Consider the following 20,316-nt stretch of genomic DNA (forward strand, 5'->3'; position numbering starts at 1 on the left):
ATGAAGAAGCTTTTTAACTTGATGTGATTCCATTTGTCCATTTTTGTTTTGGTTGCCTGTGCTTGTGCGGTTTTGCTCAAGAAATCTTTGCCCAGACCAATGTCCTGGAGATTTTCCTGAAAGTATTGTTTTAGTAATGTCATAGTTTGAGGTCTTAGATTTAAGTCTTTAATCCATTTTCATTTGATTTTTATATATGGTGAGAGATAGAAGTCTAGTTTCATTCTTTGGCATATAGATATCAAGTTTTCCCAGAACTTTTTATTCATGAGTGTATGTTCTTTTCCCAGTGTATGTTATTGACAGTTTTGTCAAAAATGAGTTCTCTGTAGATGCATGGATTGGCTTCTGGGTTCTCCATTCTGTTCCATTGGTCTCTGTGTCTGCTTTTATGCCAGTAGCATGCTGTTTTGGTTACTATAGCTCTGTAGTATAACTTGAAGTCAGATAATGTGATTCCTCCAGTTTTGTTATTTTTGCTCAAGATGGCTTTGGCTACTCTGCGTCTTTTGTGATTTCGGATAAATTTTAAGATTGCTTTCTGTATTTCTGTGAAGAATGCCATTAGTATTTTGATAGGGATTGTATAGAGTCTGTCGATTTCTTTGGGTAGTATGGACATTTTAACAACATTGATTCTTCTATTTCATGGACATGGACTATATCATCTTTCTTTGTGTGTGTCCTCTTCAATTTCTTTTGTCAATGTTTTATGGTTTTCACTGTAGAGACCTTTCACTTCTTTGGTTAATTCCTAGGTATTTCACTTGCAGCTATTATAATTGGGATTACTTTCTTGATTTCTTTTTCAGATTGCTCATTGTTGGCATTTAGAAATACTACTGATTTTTGTATGTTAATTTTGTATCATGCAACCTTACTGAATTTATCAGTTCTAACAGTTATTTTTTTGAAGGAGTCTAGGTTTTTCCAGGTGTATGATCATATCATCTATAAATGAAGATAATTTGATTTCTTTATTTCCTGTTTGGATACCCTTTATTTCATTCTCTTGTCTAATTCCTGTATCAAGAACTTCTTGAAGAATGCTTTTGATAGGCTTATTGGTAGACTAGACAAGGCTCAGAAAAGAATCTCTGAGCTTGAATATATATCAGTACAAACTCCAAAACTGAAAAGCAAAGAAAACAATGACTAAAAACAATTGGAACAGAATATTCAGGAACTGTGGGACAACTACAAAAGGTGTAAATACACATAATGAGGATATTCAAAAAAGAGAAAGAGAAAAAAATAGAAGAAATATTTGAGTAATGACAACTGGGAATTTTTCCCAAATTAATGTCAGATACCAAACCACAGATGCAGGAAGCTCAGACAACAATAAGCAAGATATATGCAAAGAAAACTATGCCTAGACAAGTCATTTTCAAACAACAAAAAGTTAAAGAAAAAATCTTGAGGGAATCCAGAGGAAATAAAAACACTTTATCTATTGAGGAGCAAACATAAGAATTTCATCCAACTTCTCAGACCATGCAAATAAGAAGTGAGTGAAGTGAAATATTTACAATGCTGAGAAAAAAAATAACTGCCACCTAGAATTCTGTTCCCTGCAAAATAATTCTTCAAAAGAGGAGAAATGAAGACTTTCTCAGACAAACAAAAACAGAGCAAATTTGTTGCCAGTAGACCTACCTTGCCAGAAATGTTAAAAGAAGTCCTTTAGAAAGAAGAAAAATGTTCTAGGTCAGAAATATAAGGAAAATATGAACATTAAAGAAGGAATAAGTGAAGGCAAATAAAAACCTTTATTTTTCTATTGTTTTCTATTATTTAATCTAACAGGTAAGCTTGTTCAAAACAGGAGTAGCCACAGTATATTCAATTATACATATATATATATATGTATGTATATACACACACACATATATATACACATACACATGCTTATGTATGCCTACATATAAGTAAAATGAATAACAGCAAGAGGGAAGAATTAGGATTAATTTGTTATTATAAAGTGCTCGCACTACCTATGGACACACTATAATGTTATTTGAAAGTGGACTTGGGTTAGTTGTAAATGCATATTGCAAACTCTAGGGCAACCACTAAAAATATTTAAAAAGAAGTATAACTGATATTCAAAATAAAATTATAGGCTATGTGTTTCTGCTTAAAACAAGGCTATGTATTGATCAGTGGATGGAAAGGTAACCAGAGGCTCACAGGAACCTAATCCTGTATTTCCTCTAGGAGCAATGGTTCAGTGTTCCCTGATTTACTGTTCATGACACTTTATAGAACATAGCTAGCATGAATAATGAGAATGAACTGTGCTCTGTTTTGTTTTTTTTTTTTTTTTAAGTTTGAATGTGAAATAAGATAGGACTATATTAATACATTTAAGTTGTGGAAATGTTTATAAAGTTGGTTAACAAGAAATATGTATAGATTCTCTGACAGAAATTATACAGCCAGGTATATAATTATACTGCCCTATCATTTTTAAGAAAAGAGAACAGATAGTGCCTCTACCACTCCCCCCACCCATATTTTCCTCTCATCCCTAGCTCTATCCTATGCCATGTAGAACCTTGTATCTGTACACAGAAACTTCAAATTTCATGCTTAATTTTATTCCTCTTTTACTCTCTTAGTCCAAATAATTAGCCCTTTTTGATCCCTGTGGCTGGGAGATGAGTATGTTGATAGTATGGGACTCTTGGGAGTCAGATGAGAAGAAGCCTTTGCAGGCTCTGGAAGAGGGATCAGGACCACTGAGCAGAGAATTCTGAGACCCAAGTTGTTGGGTCTACAAGGTAGGGGAGACACAGGTTTCTAGTTCTGTGTTGCTCAAGTCCTTGTTTCTTCTCCTGGATTCCTTGCTCCATGGGGAAGGTCACAGTCAAATAAAAGACAGCTTAGTACTGTGCCTGGCTCAGAAACCTTAGTTGGCTAGGTCAAAGGTAAGTACTGTGTATGGAGTATGGTGTATGACACAAAAAGTAGTTGTTTCTCTTTCCGAATTAGGAAGGGGAAATGGGTGTTGGGGGAAGTAACAGGAAATTCTTAATAGAGGAACTATCTTCCAAAACTCAGCTCATAAGTTAACTAGGGAGATTTCTAGGTGTGCTGAGATAAGGACTGAGTTGGAAGAAGACATTTCAGGCCTTAGTAGTTCCTTTACACACTGCTGATAAAAATATACCAGAGACTAGGTACTTTATAAAAAAGAAGAGGTTTAATGGACTCACAGTTCCACGTGGCTGGGGAGGCCTCACAATCATGGCAGAAGGTGTAAGGCATGTCTTACATGGTGGTAGGTAAGACAGAGAATGAGGGCCAAGTGAAAGGGGTTTCCTCTTCTAAAACTATCAGATCTTGTGAGACTTATTTACTACCACAAGAATAGTTTTGAGGAAACCGCCCCCAGTTTTCAGTTATCTCCCACCAGGTGCCTCCCACAACATGTGGGAATTATGGGAGCTACAATTCAAGATGAGATTTGGGTGGGGACGCAGCTAAACCATGTCACAGGCAGAGGCAGGAGTGTGAACAAAATCACTGAAACAAATAATATATGCTCTTTTCAGCAAGCTGTGAGTAATTCAGTAGAGTTACAGTATAACATGAGAGGGATGGGAAATACAAATGGTGAAATAGGCTAAGTTATGGAGAACCCTGAATGCTGTACTGAAGAGTTTGTCCTTTATCTTGCTAAATGCTGAGGAATGATAGAGTGACACCATCAAATCTCTGCTTTGGTGTAGCAATATGCAGCTTGGATTGGAGAAATGGGGTTGGAAGGAGGACTTTGGAAGTAGCTATGAGTGTGCTATGATTTGTTCAGATGAAAGGTAAAGAGGGACTGAACCTGTCATAGCACCGTGGTGGTGATAAAAAAGAACAGGAACAAGAGTGATAAAAACTTACATTTATTATATAAGAGGCACTGTTCCAAGTGCTTTCAGGCATACATTTAATTCTTACATCAACCCTGAGCAATAGGTACAATAGTCCCCTTATCTGTGGTTTTCCTTTACTGTGTCAACCATGGCCCCAAAAGATTAAATGGAAAATTCATAAGTTAAACATTCATATGTCTTCAATGGCATGCCATTCTGAGTAGGGTGATGAAACCTTGTGTCATCCTGCTCCATCCCACCTGAGACATGAATCATCCCTTTATCAGCAGATGTTCACCATCTGTGTTCCCTGCCCATTAGCTATCCTGGTTATAAGATTGACTGTTGTGGTATCACAGTGCTTGTGTTCAAATCACCTTGATTTACTTAATAATCCCAAGGCACAAGAATAGTGATGCTGGAAATTCAGATATGGCACAGAGAATCCATAAAGTACCTCCTTTAAGTGAAAAGGTGAAAGTTCTTAACTTAAAGAAAGAAAAAATATTGTATGCTGAGGTGGCTAATATCCATGATAAGAACAAATCTTCTATCTGTGAAATGATAAAAAAGGAAAGAAAATGCATGCCAGTTTTCTTATCAGAGTTCAAACTGAAAAGTTACAGCCACAGTATGTGATAAGTGCTGAGTAAACATAGAAAAAGCATTAAATTTGTGGATGGAAGACATGAACAGAAACGTGTTCCGATTGATAGCAGTGGGGTTCAGTACAATCTGCAGTTTCAGGCATCCGCTGGAGGTCTTGGAACATATCCACTATGGCTAAGGGGGAACTACTGTACTGTTATTTATTCTTATTTTACAGATGGAGAGGCTAAGGCAATGACAGGTTAAATGAATCATTTGGGTCATATATCTAGGAAGCAGCGGAGTCGGGATTTTAACTAGTTCCAGTTCTAGGGAACATGTTCTTAACGATTAAGATGAACTGAAAGGAAAGGTGAGTCAGAATGTGAGAGCTTAGAGAGAGGTTGATTCTACAGGACCTGATGACAGGTTAGATGTGGAGGATACAAAACCAAGGATGGTTCTAGGATTAATTCTGGGTATGGCTTGAGAAGATGCTGGTGCCAATTAGCAATGGAGAATACAAAAATAAGAGTGACTCTGGGAGGAAGAGGCTGTGTCGATCTTGCAGCCTGCCAAGTTTGATGTGTTGATGCACATTCAAGTGGAAACATCCCTCAATGAGGTCCTGGAGCTCAGGGGAGAGGTGTGTCAGAGGAGTGGGCCCACTGAAAGGTGAAGGCTCATCTTTGATGAGCAACCCCTAGCTAACAGAGGTAAAGTGGAAAAGTGGACAGATTTAGCCTAGAAATGACTTATTTACTAAAGAAGGCACATAGAGTAGATGATAAGAGTATAAACTATGGAGCTTTGCTACATACCAGCTGTACAATTAGAGTAGATTAACCTTTCCTGACATCAATTTTTGAATCTGTAAAATGGAGGGTAAAAAATTCTCCCTCATGGGGTAATTATGAGAATTTAATGAGTTCATTCTTGAAAGTATTTAAAACAGGACTTTGTACATATTAAGAAATAGGCAACACTTTAAGTCGGAAGATTTCTCTACAAAGAAGCTTTAATGCCAAAGTGGAGGCTCTCTCTCATTCTCTCTCTTTCTGTGTGTGTCTATTTCTCTATCTGTCTTTCACTCTCTTTCTCTCCTTTTCTCTGCCACAACTTGGCAATCTGAGAAATGCCTTTATAAAGTGGGTCCCTTTGTGAGGCAGATCCCATTTTGCCACAGGAAATATTGAACTGAAGTAACAAGAACATTCAAATCACACACATACCAAATGTAGCTTATTTTTTCTGTACATTTTTTCTTTCACCTGAGCCCTTCCTTGCTGAAAACATGAAGGCAAGTAAAATTTAATCCAACATAACAATTATAGTCCTTTTCAAAAATTTAAAACAGGAGTAACTCTTTCAGATAAGTGCTAACAACTTTCTGATATTCTTCCCCTTCCAGACTTGTCTCCAAGATAGAGTCAGTGTAGGGCATTTGGGGTAGGATTTGGAAGCTTTTGAAGTGGCAGAGAAAAGGTTGGCCTGAGACCTATGCTTCTAGGGTTTTCTCCCTTCCTCTGGGCCTCTGGTTTCTGAGGTTGTCCCTGTTTTCCAGGTGTGCCATTTGATCCTCACATCTATGGCTGGTGAATTCCTGATGGATTCTGTCAGCTTCACCCAGCCCCAACTTGATCGTTGCTGGCACTTGCCCACTGCCTGAGGTCTGACTGTGGGTCCTTTCAGTCTCCAGGCTGAGTAACTTATTTTCTAGTCCCGAGTCACAGGGTCATATTACTCCATCAAGACAAAACCTCAGGTAGGCTCCAGAGACAGAGACCATCCTTGATCCCCACTCTCCAACCCCGCAGTTTGTGAGACTATCCAGGCTCTTTGATGCCACACAGGAGCCCAGGGTGGCTGGGGTTCCTCACTCACACAAAGCTGTCACTCTCCATCTGAAGCAGCAAGTCGCAGTGTGGGCTCACGTGCTTTGCAAAGCTGTCTGCTCTCTTAGTCACAAATGGGAATGTGGCCACAGCTCCTCTCTGCTTTGAGTTTTCTCTTAAATCTAATTAACAAAAGTGCTTCTCTCTGGCTTGAGTCTGGAGAATGTGGTCAGGAAGGCCTTGCCTCACTGCCTCCTTTCCTTGCCTTCTTCCCCCTATTCTCCAAATCCACAGGGGCTGGAAGGAAACAGCCTTTTCACCTCCCCCTCCCCTTCTTGTTTGATGGGATATTCTCCATATCACATTCTCTTCCCTGATAAGATCATCTTTCCTGTTCCCCTTTCCCTAGAGCAAAGGGGGAAATGAAAATATATTAATTATTCCAGTGATACTAGTGATCAAAGTCTTGGCCACTTATATAAGCCATCGTAACCCTTGAGGAAAAGGCAGAACAACTATAAACCACTACAAAAACTTACATAATAAAGACTGTTCTAAATCTTATAAAATCATTTTAATGCACTTCTTAGCTTGGCATATGTAAAGAATTCCACACTATCACAAATGTTACTTTAGCATATAAACTAAAGCTCAATTGTGTCATAAATTGGACCTTTTTAAAACCAATATGCTTACCTAATAAGCTTTCATTAAATAATTCACTAAAATTTAGTCTGCTTTTTAGAATGTGGTTAAGTCTCCTATGGGCAGGATAGTAATTAATCCATAGTTTATTAACAACGTGTTCCTAAAAATGTTACTTAACACTCAGTACCTCAGATGCCCTGTTTGTAAAATGAGAGTATTAGCAATACCTACATCATGGAGTTATTGTGGGGATTAGATTAGGTAGTACCAGGCACATAGTAGATACTGTGTGAACAATTGCAACGTTCATTATGATTTCAGTGGGCTGGGTCCTATGTCTTACTCATGCTTTTCTTTCACTGCTGCAAACATTGGTGTTAAAAATTACTTCTTTGATCACTATTCTTTGTATTATTTGTTGTTATATACCATTACAGCAGCTGAACATTTGAGGTCACCTTTGATATCTGTAGTTGTGAGGGTTTGGAAAACAGAAGTACCTTACCTTTGTGTAGCAGGTTTATTTTCATTCCTTCATTGTTTTTAGATGTCCAGGTCCTTTCAACTCAGGTATGCCATGGTTCTTTCTGCGTCTTTCTTTGTCTCTCCTGAACTTCTTTGAGCAGTAAATAATTCAGGTGTTTCAGTAATTGTAGTTAGTTTTGAGTCCATTTATACAAAACATTCTTCCACATGGCAGAAGATACGGTATCTGAGTACCTGCTAATCATAGCTACACCCACAATGGTTGTATCAAAGATGAGAAAAATGAAAAGAGATCAAGAAGACACACTGGCATTAGCGATGGCTGAGGAAGAAAGGAACATTAAATAGCCTTGTTTAAATATACCTTTCTGGGATTACTAGTGAGGTGAGTTTTACATGAGCTACTCAAAAGGATTAAAATCCTGTTTGTCATATTTTTAGCAAATATTTGATTTTATCAGTTGTCTTTTGACTTCAGATATGAAAAGTTTTGAATTTTACATCATCAAATCTATTGACCACGTGATTTGAGAATTATGTCATTTTAATGCTGGAGGGTTTTTTTTCCCTCTGTAGAGATTTGGCAAAGAAACTCTTCTATTGTTCTTGAGTCTTAAAGTTTTGACTTTTTAAAGCATTTAACTCTTATCTCCTTGGAGCTTATACTGTTTATTGTTTGAGATATGGGTAATAGCTAAACTTTTATTTTTTCTCCTTTCAATCAAAGAAGAAAATTGCTTTAATATAATTTACTGAATTTATTGTACTTCTTTTATCATGTATTAATTGTCTTTATACTTGCATGGTAGAGTAGTTGCTAGCAGTACCTGGTTATTAAGCATGTGAAATATGGTTAGACCAAACAGAGGTGTGCTGTGAGTTTAAAATACATATGGTAGATTTCAAATACTTAGAACAACTACAAGAAAATGTAACTCATCTGAATAATTTTTGATGTTTGTAACATGTTGACAGGATAAACTGTCAATATATCAACATGATATATATTGTATAATGATATATAATATATTCATATATAGATGTATAAATATATTTGATATATCATGGTATGATATATAATGATATGAATATATGATATGTTTATTATATGATATGTAAATAACATAAACATGTTATTTCACTTTGTTTTACTTTTAAAAATGTTGATATTACAAAATTTTAAATTATATATGGCTCATGTTACATTTCTGTTAGACAACTCTACACACTTGGGTTTGTTTCTATGCTATTGATTCTCAGTATTGTTTGCAGATTTAATTATTGTACCCTTATAATATGTTTCTGAGTCTGATTGAACTAGTTTCTTCATTTCTATTTTGTCAAATTTCTTCTTATTTATATTTGCCTATTTATTCTTCCAGATAATTTAAACATTTTGCCAAGTTCGAATAAAATTAAATCTCTCATTTAAACTTTGATTTAAATCATTCACAGTTTATAAATTGATTTGGAAAGAATTAATATCTTTATAAGACTAAGCCTTTTTATCCCAAGAAAATAGAATTTCTTTTTATTTTTTGTCTTCCCTTTTTATATTTTTTGAAAACTGTTTTTCATCATGAAAATTATACACATTTGATCTTTCAATTATTGTTAGGTATCTTTTTTTGTATGTTTCTGAGTCTGATTGAACTAGTTTCTTCATTTCTATTTTTGTCAAATTTCTTCTTATTTATATTTGCCTATTTATTCTTCCAGATAATTTAAACATTTTTGCCAAGTTCGAATAAAATTAAATCTCTCATTTAAACTTTGATTTAAATCATTCACAGTTTATAAATTGATTTGGAAAGAATTAATATCTTTATAAGACTAAGCCTTTTATCCCAAGAAAATAGAATTTCTTTTATTTTTTGTCTTCCCTTTTATATTTTTTGAAAACTGTTTTTCATCATGAAAATTATACACATTTGATCTTTCAATTATTGTTAGGTATCTTTTTTTGTTGTTTGTTTGTTTGTTTGTTTGTTTGTTTTTGAGATGGAGTCTCACTCTGTCATCCAGGCTGGAGTGCAGTGGCACGATCTTGGCTCACTGCAGCCTCTGTCTCCCTAGTTAAAGCAATTCTCCTGCCTCAGCCTCCCAAGTAGCTGGGACTACAGGCGCACGCTGTCATGCCTGGCTAATTTTTTTTTATTTTTAGTAGAGACAGGGTTTCACCATGTTGGCCAGGATGGTCTTTATCTCCTGACCTCATGATCTGCCTGCCTTGGCCTCCCAAAGTGCTGGGATTACAGGAGTGAGCCACTGTGCCTGGCCAGGTATCATGTTTTTTATTGCTATTGTAAATGAGAGTTATTATTCCAATATATTTTCTGACTAGTTTTTGGTGGTTTAGGAAGGATGATTTTTTAAAATGTATCTTGTAACTGGAGATTTTACTGAGCTTTTAAAAAAACATAATTTTAATGGGTTTTCAACTGATTCTTTTGTGTTATTCTCCTTTTCAAATTAAAATGCAAGACCACAGTAAGCTCCAAATAAGCTTCTATAGCTCTTTCCAACATTATAGCTCACAAAATGTAATTTTTGAAAAAAGAATAGCTAGTTATAACATACTGCTGTTTATTTTAGATGAAATTTTCTCAGAATTTGTCTGTAATATTGGAAATCACAGAGTTAGAATGTTTTTCTTGTGTGTCCTTTAGATGCAAGGACTAGGGAAAATGGTGAATGATTCAAAGAGCACAGCTACAAATGCATTTGGGACACTATGTGAGTGAGACAGCATGTGTCTGTGTGTGTAAGACCAGTTGTAAGAAAAAATTGTTGACTCCTGATAGCTGCCTTGTGATGGGCATTTGAGGTTGCATTCATTACCCTAGGTAGTTACAAGGTTAGCTGAATATCTTCTCAACTGGGATTACACCTTGACACCCTCAGCCTTTTTCTCAGATCTCTGAGAGCCTGGGGCTTAAATTTCATTCTTGCTACATGATTATAGGAATTCAATTTTTATTTGGTCTTAAACATCTCTTCTTTCTGCTCTCTGCCCATATCTTTTATTAATGCCTTTAAAAGCCTTCTTTCTTTTCAGGTAGCACAAACAATATTTTATTTTATTTCATTAAAAGCAGTACGTTTATTTTAACAAAATATTTGAACACAAAATCTCTTAAGTATTACAATGATTTTAGTTATCTTTGATCTACTTACATATGGAATTATTCCGAATCACAGAAGTTATGATGTCACTGCATTCTCTAATAGTGACCGCACCAATACCAGGCAAAGTAAGAAAGAAAGGGGCCTGCAGGAGGGATATTCCCTCATTAAAATGAGTGTTGTTAATCAACATCATTAAAGAGCAAACCAAATAAATAGAAATCAAGAGGCAGTCCATATTTGTAGATTAACCTCAACACTTGCCTAAAGGGGGAAATTAATTATCTCTAATGATGTATTCAAACAAAGGTATCTCCACAGCAAAATGTTTTCTCTCTAGGTCAACCTACAGGACAAAATACAGGCTCCAGACTTTTGCTGTGCTCCTGTGGGCAGGCACCCCCTCCCCTCCTGCCACACCAGAATTCCATCACAGGACTATCCTGCTGGCTGGCAGAAAACATGAATATAGTATTTGGAAACATGAAATTGCTGTTATGCAAAGTCCATGTGCACATACACAAATACACACATTTCATGTGGAATGGAAATCTTTACTGAAAAATGTCATATTGACATGGTGTGTGTGTATGTGTGTGTGTGTGTGTAAAATGGTGAAGTTGTACCTTCTAACCTACTGGGACTTTTATGTAAATGGAGATTATTTATATGTCGTTGGGATGTGGAATGTGACTCTCTTGCCAAGCACTCCAGTTGTTTAGCTTATTTTCTGGGTAATATAATCAGAAAAGCAAAAACCATAGAATTTAAGGTGTTAAACATCTCTTCAGCCCCAAGTGAGAAATCACTTTAAATGAGACAAGAATATGTTCATTTGTATTCCAAGCAAAATTGGAAAAAAATCTTATAAATTATTAATCCACCAAGTAGCATGTATTATCCTGAGCGATTCTCCTGGGTCAGGCTACATTTCATGCCTGCTCATTTTCTATTTGGAAGGAAAGCTGCCATGGTGCAGAGGACAGAGCCACCACCCTCCCCATTCCCAACCCCAACAAATACCAAGACAATACATTGTAATGAAAGGAGAAAATTATTGAAGTTCGTTCTTATCCATATTCTATTCTACCAGTAAGTTGTACTGAAACAGTGTAGATTTAGCTTTTTCCCCTCAAACCAACACTGAAATAAAATTTATTTAAGCTGAAAGAAAACATCTCATAACAAAGAAAGGAATATATGTATATATGCATATAAATATACACACATACATACATACCTATTTTAAAATAGAGAATATTTTAACAATATATTACCACAACAGCAAGACTTATGACCTTGGGTCTGAAGTATGAAATACTAACTCAGAAGTATAAAATGGAAAGAAAACATTTATTTGAATGCTAATATATGTATTAAAATACATATTTTATATTTATTAAGTACTGTTGCAAAATAAATATTTGTCAATTAAAATTAAAAGCTTACAGTATAAATTCCCAAAGCTATTAAAATATATTTAATGTCAAATAGGTAATTAATTTTCTTCTGCCAACTTCTTTATGGCCAGAAGCAGGAGATCAAAAAATCTTGGAAAGTTTTGTAGGTAAATAGGCATATATCTTCCAAATGAAGACACGAAAGTAAGTTCTAGGATTACTATGTGAGGTTCTAGGATTCTTCTCGGCTAGGATTCTTTATGTATTTCAGGTATGGAGTTTGTGTACTTTAGGTAGTGTCTTTGTATTTTGAATATAGTTTATATATTTCAGGTTTAGAGTATTTATCCAACTAGTGTCTGTAGTTAACACTACAGTTAAAAAAAGATCTTAATAGTCGAGTGGCTAAAATTCTTTTAAATTCTGTCATATACGAAATTTTCCATAGTGATTGAGTGACTTAGGGCATAGTCTAATGCTAGCATGCTTAATGATTCGGGCTTTTATTGTCGGAGATTCTGGATGTATTCAGAGTGTGGAGAACGGTTTCTCTGGGAACATAAATGAAGTGGGAGCCAGAATGAATATTTTCTGCTTCAAATGTCTTCTTGAGTGATCCTGCCGCTGAAGTTCATTCGGTGAGCTCTGATGAGGGCAGCCATTAGAAAAACATGCTTTTGTTATAGTGTGGTTTTCTTAAAAAGAGAATTGTAATAATAATAGCATTTGGCAGTAAAAACCATGTGCAGTAAAATATCTTACAATTGTACTGACTAAAGTTCAGTGGGCATCAGGGGTTATGACATTCTTCTCTGAGAGAGAAGGCCAGAATTTCGATGGTGCCAGAAACGAAGACCTACTGAAGTATCAGGTCATGGGAATGGCGTGGTCCACAGTAGAAGGGGAACCCCCTGATGGCCAGAAAGGCCTTTGATGTTTTGCCTCCTCCAGGCTCTGCCTCACGCCTACTTCTGATCTTAAACTGAGTAAGCTTCTAACTAACCTAAGTGGTGGTCCAGCACACTTCTCCTGCTGTTTAGTCCCAATTCTAATGAAACAGTCTGGATAATTAAGCTCTTTCTTAGTTGCCTCAAGCCTGGCTTCTCTGACAGTTTTGGTCAGCAGGCTGCCTGACCCTGTAGAGCCCTGTACCATCATTCCCTGAGCTCGTTGGGTCAGGTTTTCAGCATCCTGAGTTGGGTTTCCTCATTGGGTGATTTCATTAGTCCCTGTCTGGTGGCAAGCAAACAGTTCTCTTAACACTCGACATGTCCAAATTACTAAAGACCATAAATTACACCCCATAGCGGTCTTACACTTGACTGCCTCTTCCCCTTACCTTGTTCACCCCTTTGACCCCAGTTGAACTGCAGTTCTTCACACTACATTCTTAACGAGGTTATTTACTCTACCTGCCCAATGAGGTTATGCCTTATGTAATAAGGGCTCAACTCTGAGGTATGTCCAAGAGGGCAAACTTTTCAGCAGCTAAAAGAATTAACATTTTAGCTGAAGATGACCCTTTATTGCTAGATGTGCTTTCATAGCCCAAGTTTGTGACCATTTAAGAATGTCACAGTAACATATGGAGATTTTTACATCTACACATAGATCAGTTTCACAAGTCAGAGTAACCAAGGGTGAGTAACAATCTATGCCAGCTGTGTAGTTAAGAATGCCAATTTATTTTTAAAATGGCTCTGTGCAGTCAACTCGATTATTTATGAAAATGGGAGAAAGGAGTGACTATGATAATCAAAGTTCACTTGCAATTTCAAACCTCATTTCAACAAGCTGTTCAACCTGCTCTCTGTCTGCTAATGGGAAGGAGAAAAAACAAGTGAGTCAGAGAGTGGACACACTAGATACTCAGGATATTGAGATTCTTGGGTGTGAGAGAAAATGGTTCTTAGGGTTATAAATGTTTACTGAGTTGTTTACACTGATTTGATAAGTATATCTGGGACTTGGTGCAGGTAGGTGCTTCGAAATTTTGAATTCACTTCACTCTCAATGGTTTCTGCCTTCTTTATATGTGTATGCTGGATGCATTTATTCACATTTATAGTCCCTGCATCCCAAATACTCAGATGCTGCCAGACATTCTCCATTCTCTCTCACAGCCCCCTGTTCCCCAACACACTCCACTTTAGGTTCCATGCACAAAGGTGTCACTCTTACAACCCTAAACACTCCCTTCTGTCCTCTTCTCGTCTCCTTTTGACCCCATGTGTTTTCATTTGTTATTTCTATGTAGTAGAGGGCTTGGCCCAATGAATAGCATTGAGAACGGGGGGTGACAAATGGCAACAAGAAAATAAAAGCCTTAAAATTGGATGAAGCTGAAGAATTTTTATATTCAAAAGATACTCCTTAAATGTAGATCAAGTCGTAGTTTTATGCTGCCCTACTTTGGGTGCATTATGGGGATATAATGATTTCAGGATAAAGGGGGTGTAGAAAAGTCAAATAGGGCAGATACAGAACAATGTCAAACACAGCATAAGGAAACAGTGATTTCACAGTATTGCATCCTCCACTGGGCATGAAACTCTAGTATTCTGCTATGGAGCTCTCATTTAAAATGGAAGAAAACACAGATCCTTAAGCTCTCTGAGCTTTTTCTCTCCCCTTTAACGCTGAAGCAAGATTATAGAATTGAAGCATTGCTAAGAGGAGGGAAGGCCAGGCAGGGGTGGTGGAAGGCAGAAAGGAAGACCTTATCTCAGTGCTGCTATAGGGAAGGGACTGTACTGGAGCAGTTACAGGTTCCCTGGGATTCTGTTTTCACTTATTCTCCCTAATAAGTGGGTTTTCATGCTAAAATAAGATAATTGTGGTTTCTATGGGATTCAATTGTGGTTCATAATTTCTGTGGAAAATTACTTAATGGACAGAAATTGAAGTTGTCTGAAATCTTTGGCTTCTGCTGCTGTTTGTCTGTACTAGAATCTGGAATAATATGGCATATAAATTGACCCTAAATGATAGCATTTTAATTTCCACAGGTTGCCATTGTGCAGTGCACAGAGAGAGCTCTCTGCCACCATGAGTCCTGCCATCTTGAAAGGCAGGATGTTATAGATGCAAGATCAAAGTCTTAGAGTCCTGGTTTTATCTTTCCACTCTTCCGCTTACTACCTTGCTTGTGCTCAAGGTAGCTCCCTTACCTCTCTGGATCTCAGTTTTCTCTGAGATTCTGCAAATTTGGATAATAACCAAAGCACAGGATTGTTTTGCTATTGGTTGCAATTATGCATGTTAAAGCACTTGGTCTTTGCTATGGTATGTGGCATATACATGTGCCCAATATATGTTTTCCCTGTTTCTTTTCTTTTCTTGAATAAGTAGGAAAATCACAAGTAGAGGAAAAACAGCTTTCTAAGCCATTTTGGTTTCTCACAAAGTAACCTAGATCAGTGTTTTCAGGCTTTCCTTAAATCTTACTTAAAAGCCCAATATAAAACAGGTAAAAGTGGAGCTTGAGTAGGAGCTTGGGGCTTCCACTCTTCAGTTTCCCAAGCCTCATTCCTATTGTGTCCTGAGGGAATGGAACTCCCAGTTCCAAGTAAATAGTGACCTCTGGAGCTGTGCACTGAGATATATGCCCTGGCGTCTCCATGGATTATGACATCTCTAGGCCTTTAGTAAATTATTAGAGTTACCTTTTCCTTCCAATTTACCGACTTACCTGAGCTATTTTAATGATATCATATACTGGATTCACAAAGACTGTATCAGAATTCTGCACTGTGCATTCTCACCAAAACCAAGGGGAGAGAAGCACATGCTTAAGGGATTCTGAAGCACAAAGTGTTTGGACCTGAGATACACACACAATTTCCTTGAGGCATTTCATTGTGAGAAAGGATATTCCATTTTTAAGCAACATGATCCAGCTATCTGCACATTTTCCAAGGATTATTGCTTGTCCTTGGGTGTACTCTGATGCCTGGTGTCAAGATGAACTAGAATATTTACTGAACTCCCTGGAATATAGTGCATTTCCGCTTGATAATTTATAAACATTAGGTTTTAGTAGAAAGTTACCAAATAAGTTTTTTGAATAACTGAGCTCCCTTATTCATGCTCATTGATGCTTAACTTGATAGAGCATCAGCACCCAGAATTTTAAATCCTTTTCATACAATTAGGTTGTGTGCCTATGCATAGTAACAAGTATGTGAGTGTGGGATGTTTATCTTCTTCCTGAAGATTATAAATTCTTTTGGCAGGTACTGTCTCTTTCTATTTCACTGTGTAATATGTGCGCAGAGGCAACTGTTCTTTGCTAGAGTGCATCCTCCAAACAGAAATCGATGAAGTTAAAGAATGTCCTGAAATGTATGTCTCAAATATGTTGCAGTTTTCCTCACTAGTACATGCATCAACCACTTGGTGGCTATCCTTCTGCATCTGTTAAATTTATTACATTAGTTTTCAAAATAGATTCTTTATTTCATAATCATTTAAAGAAGAGAAATTAAAATTGATAAAGTATAGAATGCCGTCCTGATTTTTGATTTGGGACAAATACTTAAATGACTAATTCAGGAACCACATTTTATACCTAAATTGCAGTTGAGAATATTTTGAGATTTGGGAAATGTCATTATGCTGTCATTGTATTTGTTTTGCTTTTGCCCATCTTGTACCTACCAACTGCAGTAAAGGTCCTGAAGTACAGGGATAGTAGCACTGCTGATGTTTCCAATCCAGTCTGTTTTGGCATTGAATGAGATGTAATACCACTGCGTCTGATTGCTGCATCAGAGAGAATTGAACCTATTTTTTGTTCTCAGGAAGGGAGAAATCTGAAGTTTACACTGAGGCAAGGAGTAACAGGAGGAGGAAGAAGAAGAAATTTTTGTTTCTGGATTTTCCAAATTCAGTGGCCCATGTAACTACAACAACTGTTTTCAGGTTGTCAGTCCCACGTTGTGGATGTATGTCACCATCCACCAGAATAATTTTATTATGCTTTTTTGTCATCTTTATACCTAAGTGTGAAAGTAATGGCATGCTTTGCCCTCTCCTGGCTTAGTAATCAAGACGTAATAATTGTCTGATAGGCATCCAAGGTTGGGCTCCCATAGTTGTGGCAGGGGTTGTGTACTTACTACTTCTAGCACATCAATTTGGCATATCAGTCATCTGCTTCCCCTACCCTGCTAACCAAGTGCACTGCAGTCCTTATATGTGAAACCAAGAGAAATGACTTGAAATGAAAATGAATATTAGTAACCTATCACATGGGCGACCATGGGCTGTAGTTCATTCTGAATAGTGCTAGTTAAGACTCTGAATGCATGTCTGAGAAACTTCAGATAACTGGTTTTATCACACACAATCATCCATGAGAAACTGCACCCCAGAAAGCTTCAGTGTGTGTTGTTTACATTGTTATAGGCACATAAGCATTATAGTCTAAATAACTCACTTAAGGTCAGCCTACTAGTATTAATAAGAAATTAAGTTTAATCAAGAAAGGAACCAGATTGCTTTTAGGTGTATGCAATTCTATAATGTTTTTCTGTAAGAGTAAAACAATGATTTCTCAGTCTTGGCTGTATTTTAGAATCACTTGGCTCCCAAGTGATTCTTTAAAAAGTGGTGCCTGATCCTACTCCACAAATATTTTATAATTGATGCTGGGATGTGACTTGGGATTTTTGAAAGCTTCTCATGTGATTCTAATGTGGTAACCAAGGTTGAGAATGCTTGCTCTGAAGTACTGTTTCTCTTTAAACACCATTTGATTTCATTATTTAATTTAATGATAACTTTTGAGCATTATATTTGTTGACTGATAACTTGTTTTCTCTGTCTCTCTTAGAAGAATGTAGGCTCTGTTAAGGCACAAACCATGTCTATCTTATTGGCTTTTGTAACCTCAGAGCCTGGTATAGTGCTGGATAAATGAAAATGAGTAATATTGTTTCTCTTTGAAAACAGTTCATTACCAACAAGAAAGTACAGGCTTCAGTTTTCCTAGGCAGCATTTAGCACTTTTACTGGAATAGTAATTTGCTTGAAATGTGAGGGTGATAGCAATTTCTGCAGGGAAGTGACCACAGAAGACAGTCAAGTAGGGGAGGAGACGGGGAGGAAGAGAAAGAACAGGTCAGTGGCATGGAGCTGTGCTCCTGAGAGGAGCGTTCTTTACACGAGGAATTTTCAGGATGATAATTTGGCTTTTCTTTGACTTAAAATGACATTTTAAACTTCAATCTGATTTTTAATTCAAACTTAAAGTCAATGTAAATGAGGAACCTTGATGGACAGTACAGGATGAAGGAAGACAACCTGGAGTTGGACCTTGGTTTACCCAACATTTCAGGAAAAGAACCGGCTTTCACAATGAGTAAGCTAGCCTGGCCTGGGCTGGGCTGGGCAGGGCAGAGCTGTGCAGGGGATTGTCAGAAGCAAGGCTCTCTCGTGTCTACTTTAGTTTTGGACTAGATGATTAATACAACCAAAAGTCATCTTTAACCTGGAGAATAATTCAGCCTGCAACAGCTCATCAATCTGCTGTTGCTGTGCAGCAGCAAAAATTTAATACATAATAAATAATTTTCACTGGCTCACAAGGAATAAAGATTTCTTTGTAAAATATTTCCCATTTTAAGGTTAACTATCATCACACACCATTAATGCTTAATCATACATTTAATTTGAAATCCAAATACTGAAGATTTAAACTGAAATTTTACCCACAACATGAAATGATTAATTTGGTAAGTTGTGATCTCTGCATGTGATTCCACTGCTTATAAAAATAGGATGTGGAGGAGGAGTTGTAAGTAAGCTGAGTGGGAACCCATTGAGTCAGGGTATGTGTTTGTTTATATAATGCATGTCACAGACTACTTTAAATTTTACATAACAGACATTTTAATAGTACTTAGTATATACCAGGCATTGTTATTAGCAGATAATAAATATTAACTCTTTAAATCATTATATCCACTCTATGAAGTCGATAGTATTGTTATCATTCCTAGTGTGCCGACAAGAAACCAAGGCACACAAGAGATGATAACCTCTGCCTGCATTAGTCTGTGCTGAAGATCACAAAGTGTGTTAGTGATGCAACCAGGAACCAAACCTGAATTGTCCAAATCAGAGTCTGTGTACTTAATCCATAAGCTAAATTACCTCTCTAGGAAAACACCTTCCACCTTTATGTGCTCTCTTCTTAAACCTAAGGAAGGAGGCCATTCTTACCACTTCAGTTAAAGCGGTTTCATGTCCAGGAGGAAGATGACTTTCGTAAGATTGTTGACCAGTGGCAGGGGGCACCATAAGTGCATTTTGAAGGAGTGGCTGTTCTGATCATTGGAACTTGCACTTACCTGAGCAGTCCCAAGAGAAGTGAAGACCACAAAGGCCAAGTTAAATATTTTGTTTGCATCTGTATTAAAAGAGAAAGAAAACATGTGTGAACTTTCTCATGGATACAGAAGTAATGGCCTCTAGTAAGTGGGCTGAAGTGTGGTGAGTTAGAGACTCACTTTTCCTCACATATCTTCTGTGCTACACAAGGGTTTTCAATACTGTGCAACTGTCAGTTTCATAATATTTTCCACAAAAAGAAATATCATTTGCCTGTAATCCCCAGCACTTTGGGAGGCCGAGGTGGGCAGATCACGAGGTCAAGAGATTGAGACCATCTGGCCAACAAGGTGAGACCCCATCTCTACTAGAAATACAAAAGTTAGCTGGGTGTGGTGGCGGGCGCCTGTAGTCTCAGTTACTTGGGAGGCTGAGGCAGGAGAATCACTTGAACCCGGGAGGTAGAGGTTGCAGCGAGCCCAGATTGTGCCACTGCACTCCAGCCTGGCGACAGAGCAAGACTCCGTCTCAACAACAACAACAAAAATATTCTGTGTATATACCAATTAGTATAAGTCTGAACTCAGGGAGGTCTCTGCTGTAGAAATTCATGTAGAAATTATAAGTATCTGAGCAAAGGTAGATCAGGACAAGCAAAGCTGAGTTTGGGGTCTATTAGGGAAAAATAACCCTTAGGAATTGGTGACTTGTGAGTTCTACCTAGTTGGGCTAGGTACCCAGTGATGGAAAGGGGAAGCGTATTTTGACAGGTGTCTACCATGGCCATGAGAGCTAATGATAACAGAGCAGATGGAGGTTGAGGAGATTTGGGAGAAGAGGGCACATGAAATCTAGGATCTGTCACATCAGTGCGGCTTGCTGAGCATCTAAAATACCAGGAGAACCGAGATGCATGATCCTAATGCCTGCTGTGGCATTAATGCTTGATGCGCATATGCTTGATGGGACTCTGAATCCTTGGAAGGGCCTTATTTTGACAACTTGCCAGTAGAAAATGTCAGTAGG

The sequence above is a fragment of the Rhinopithecus bieti genome, unplaced genomic scaffold (assembly GCF_001698545.2).
Source record: "Rhinopithecus bieti isolate Rb0 unplaced genomic scaffold, ASM169854v2 scaffold_6439, whole genome shotgun sequence".
Taxonomy (NCBI): Eukaryota; Metazoa; Chordata; class Mammalia; order Primates; family Cercopithecidae; genus Rhinopithecus; species Rhinopithecus bieti.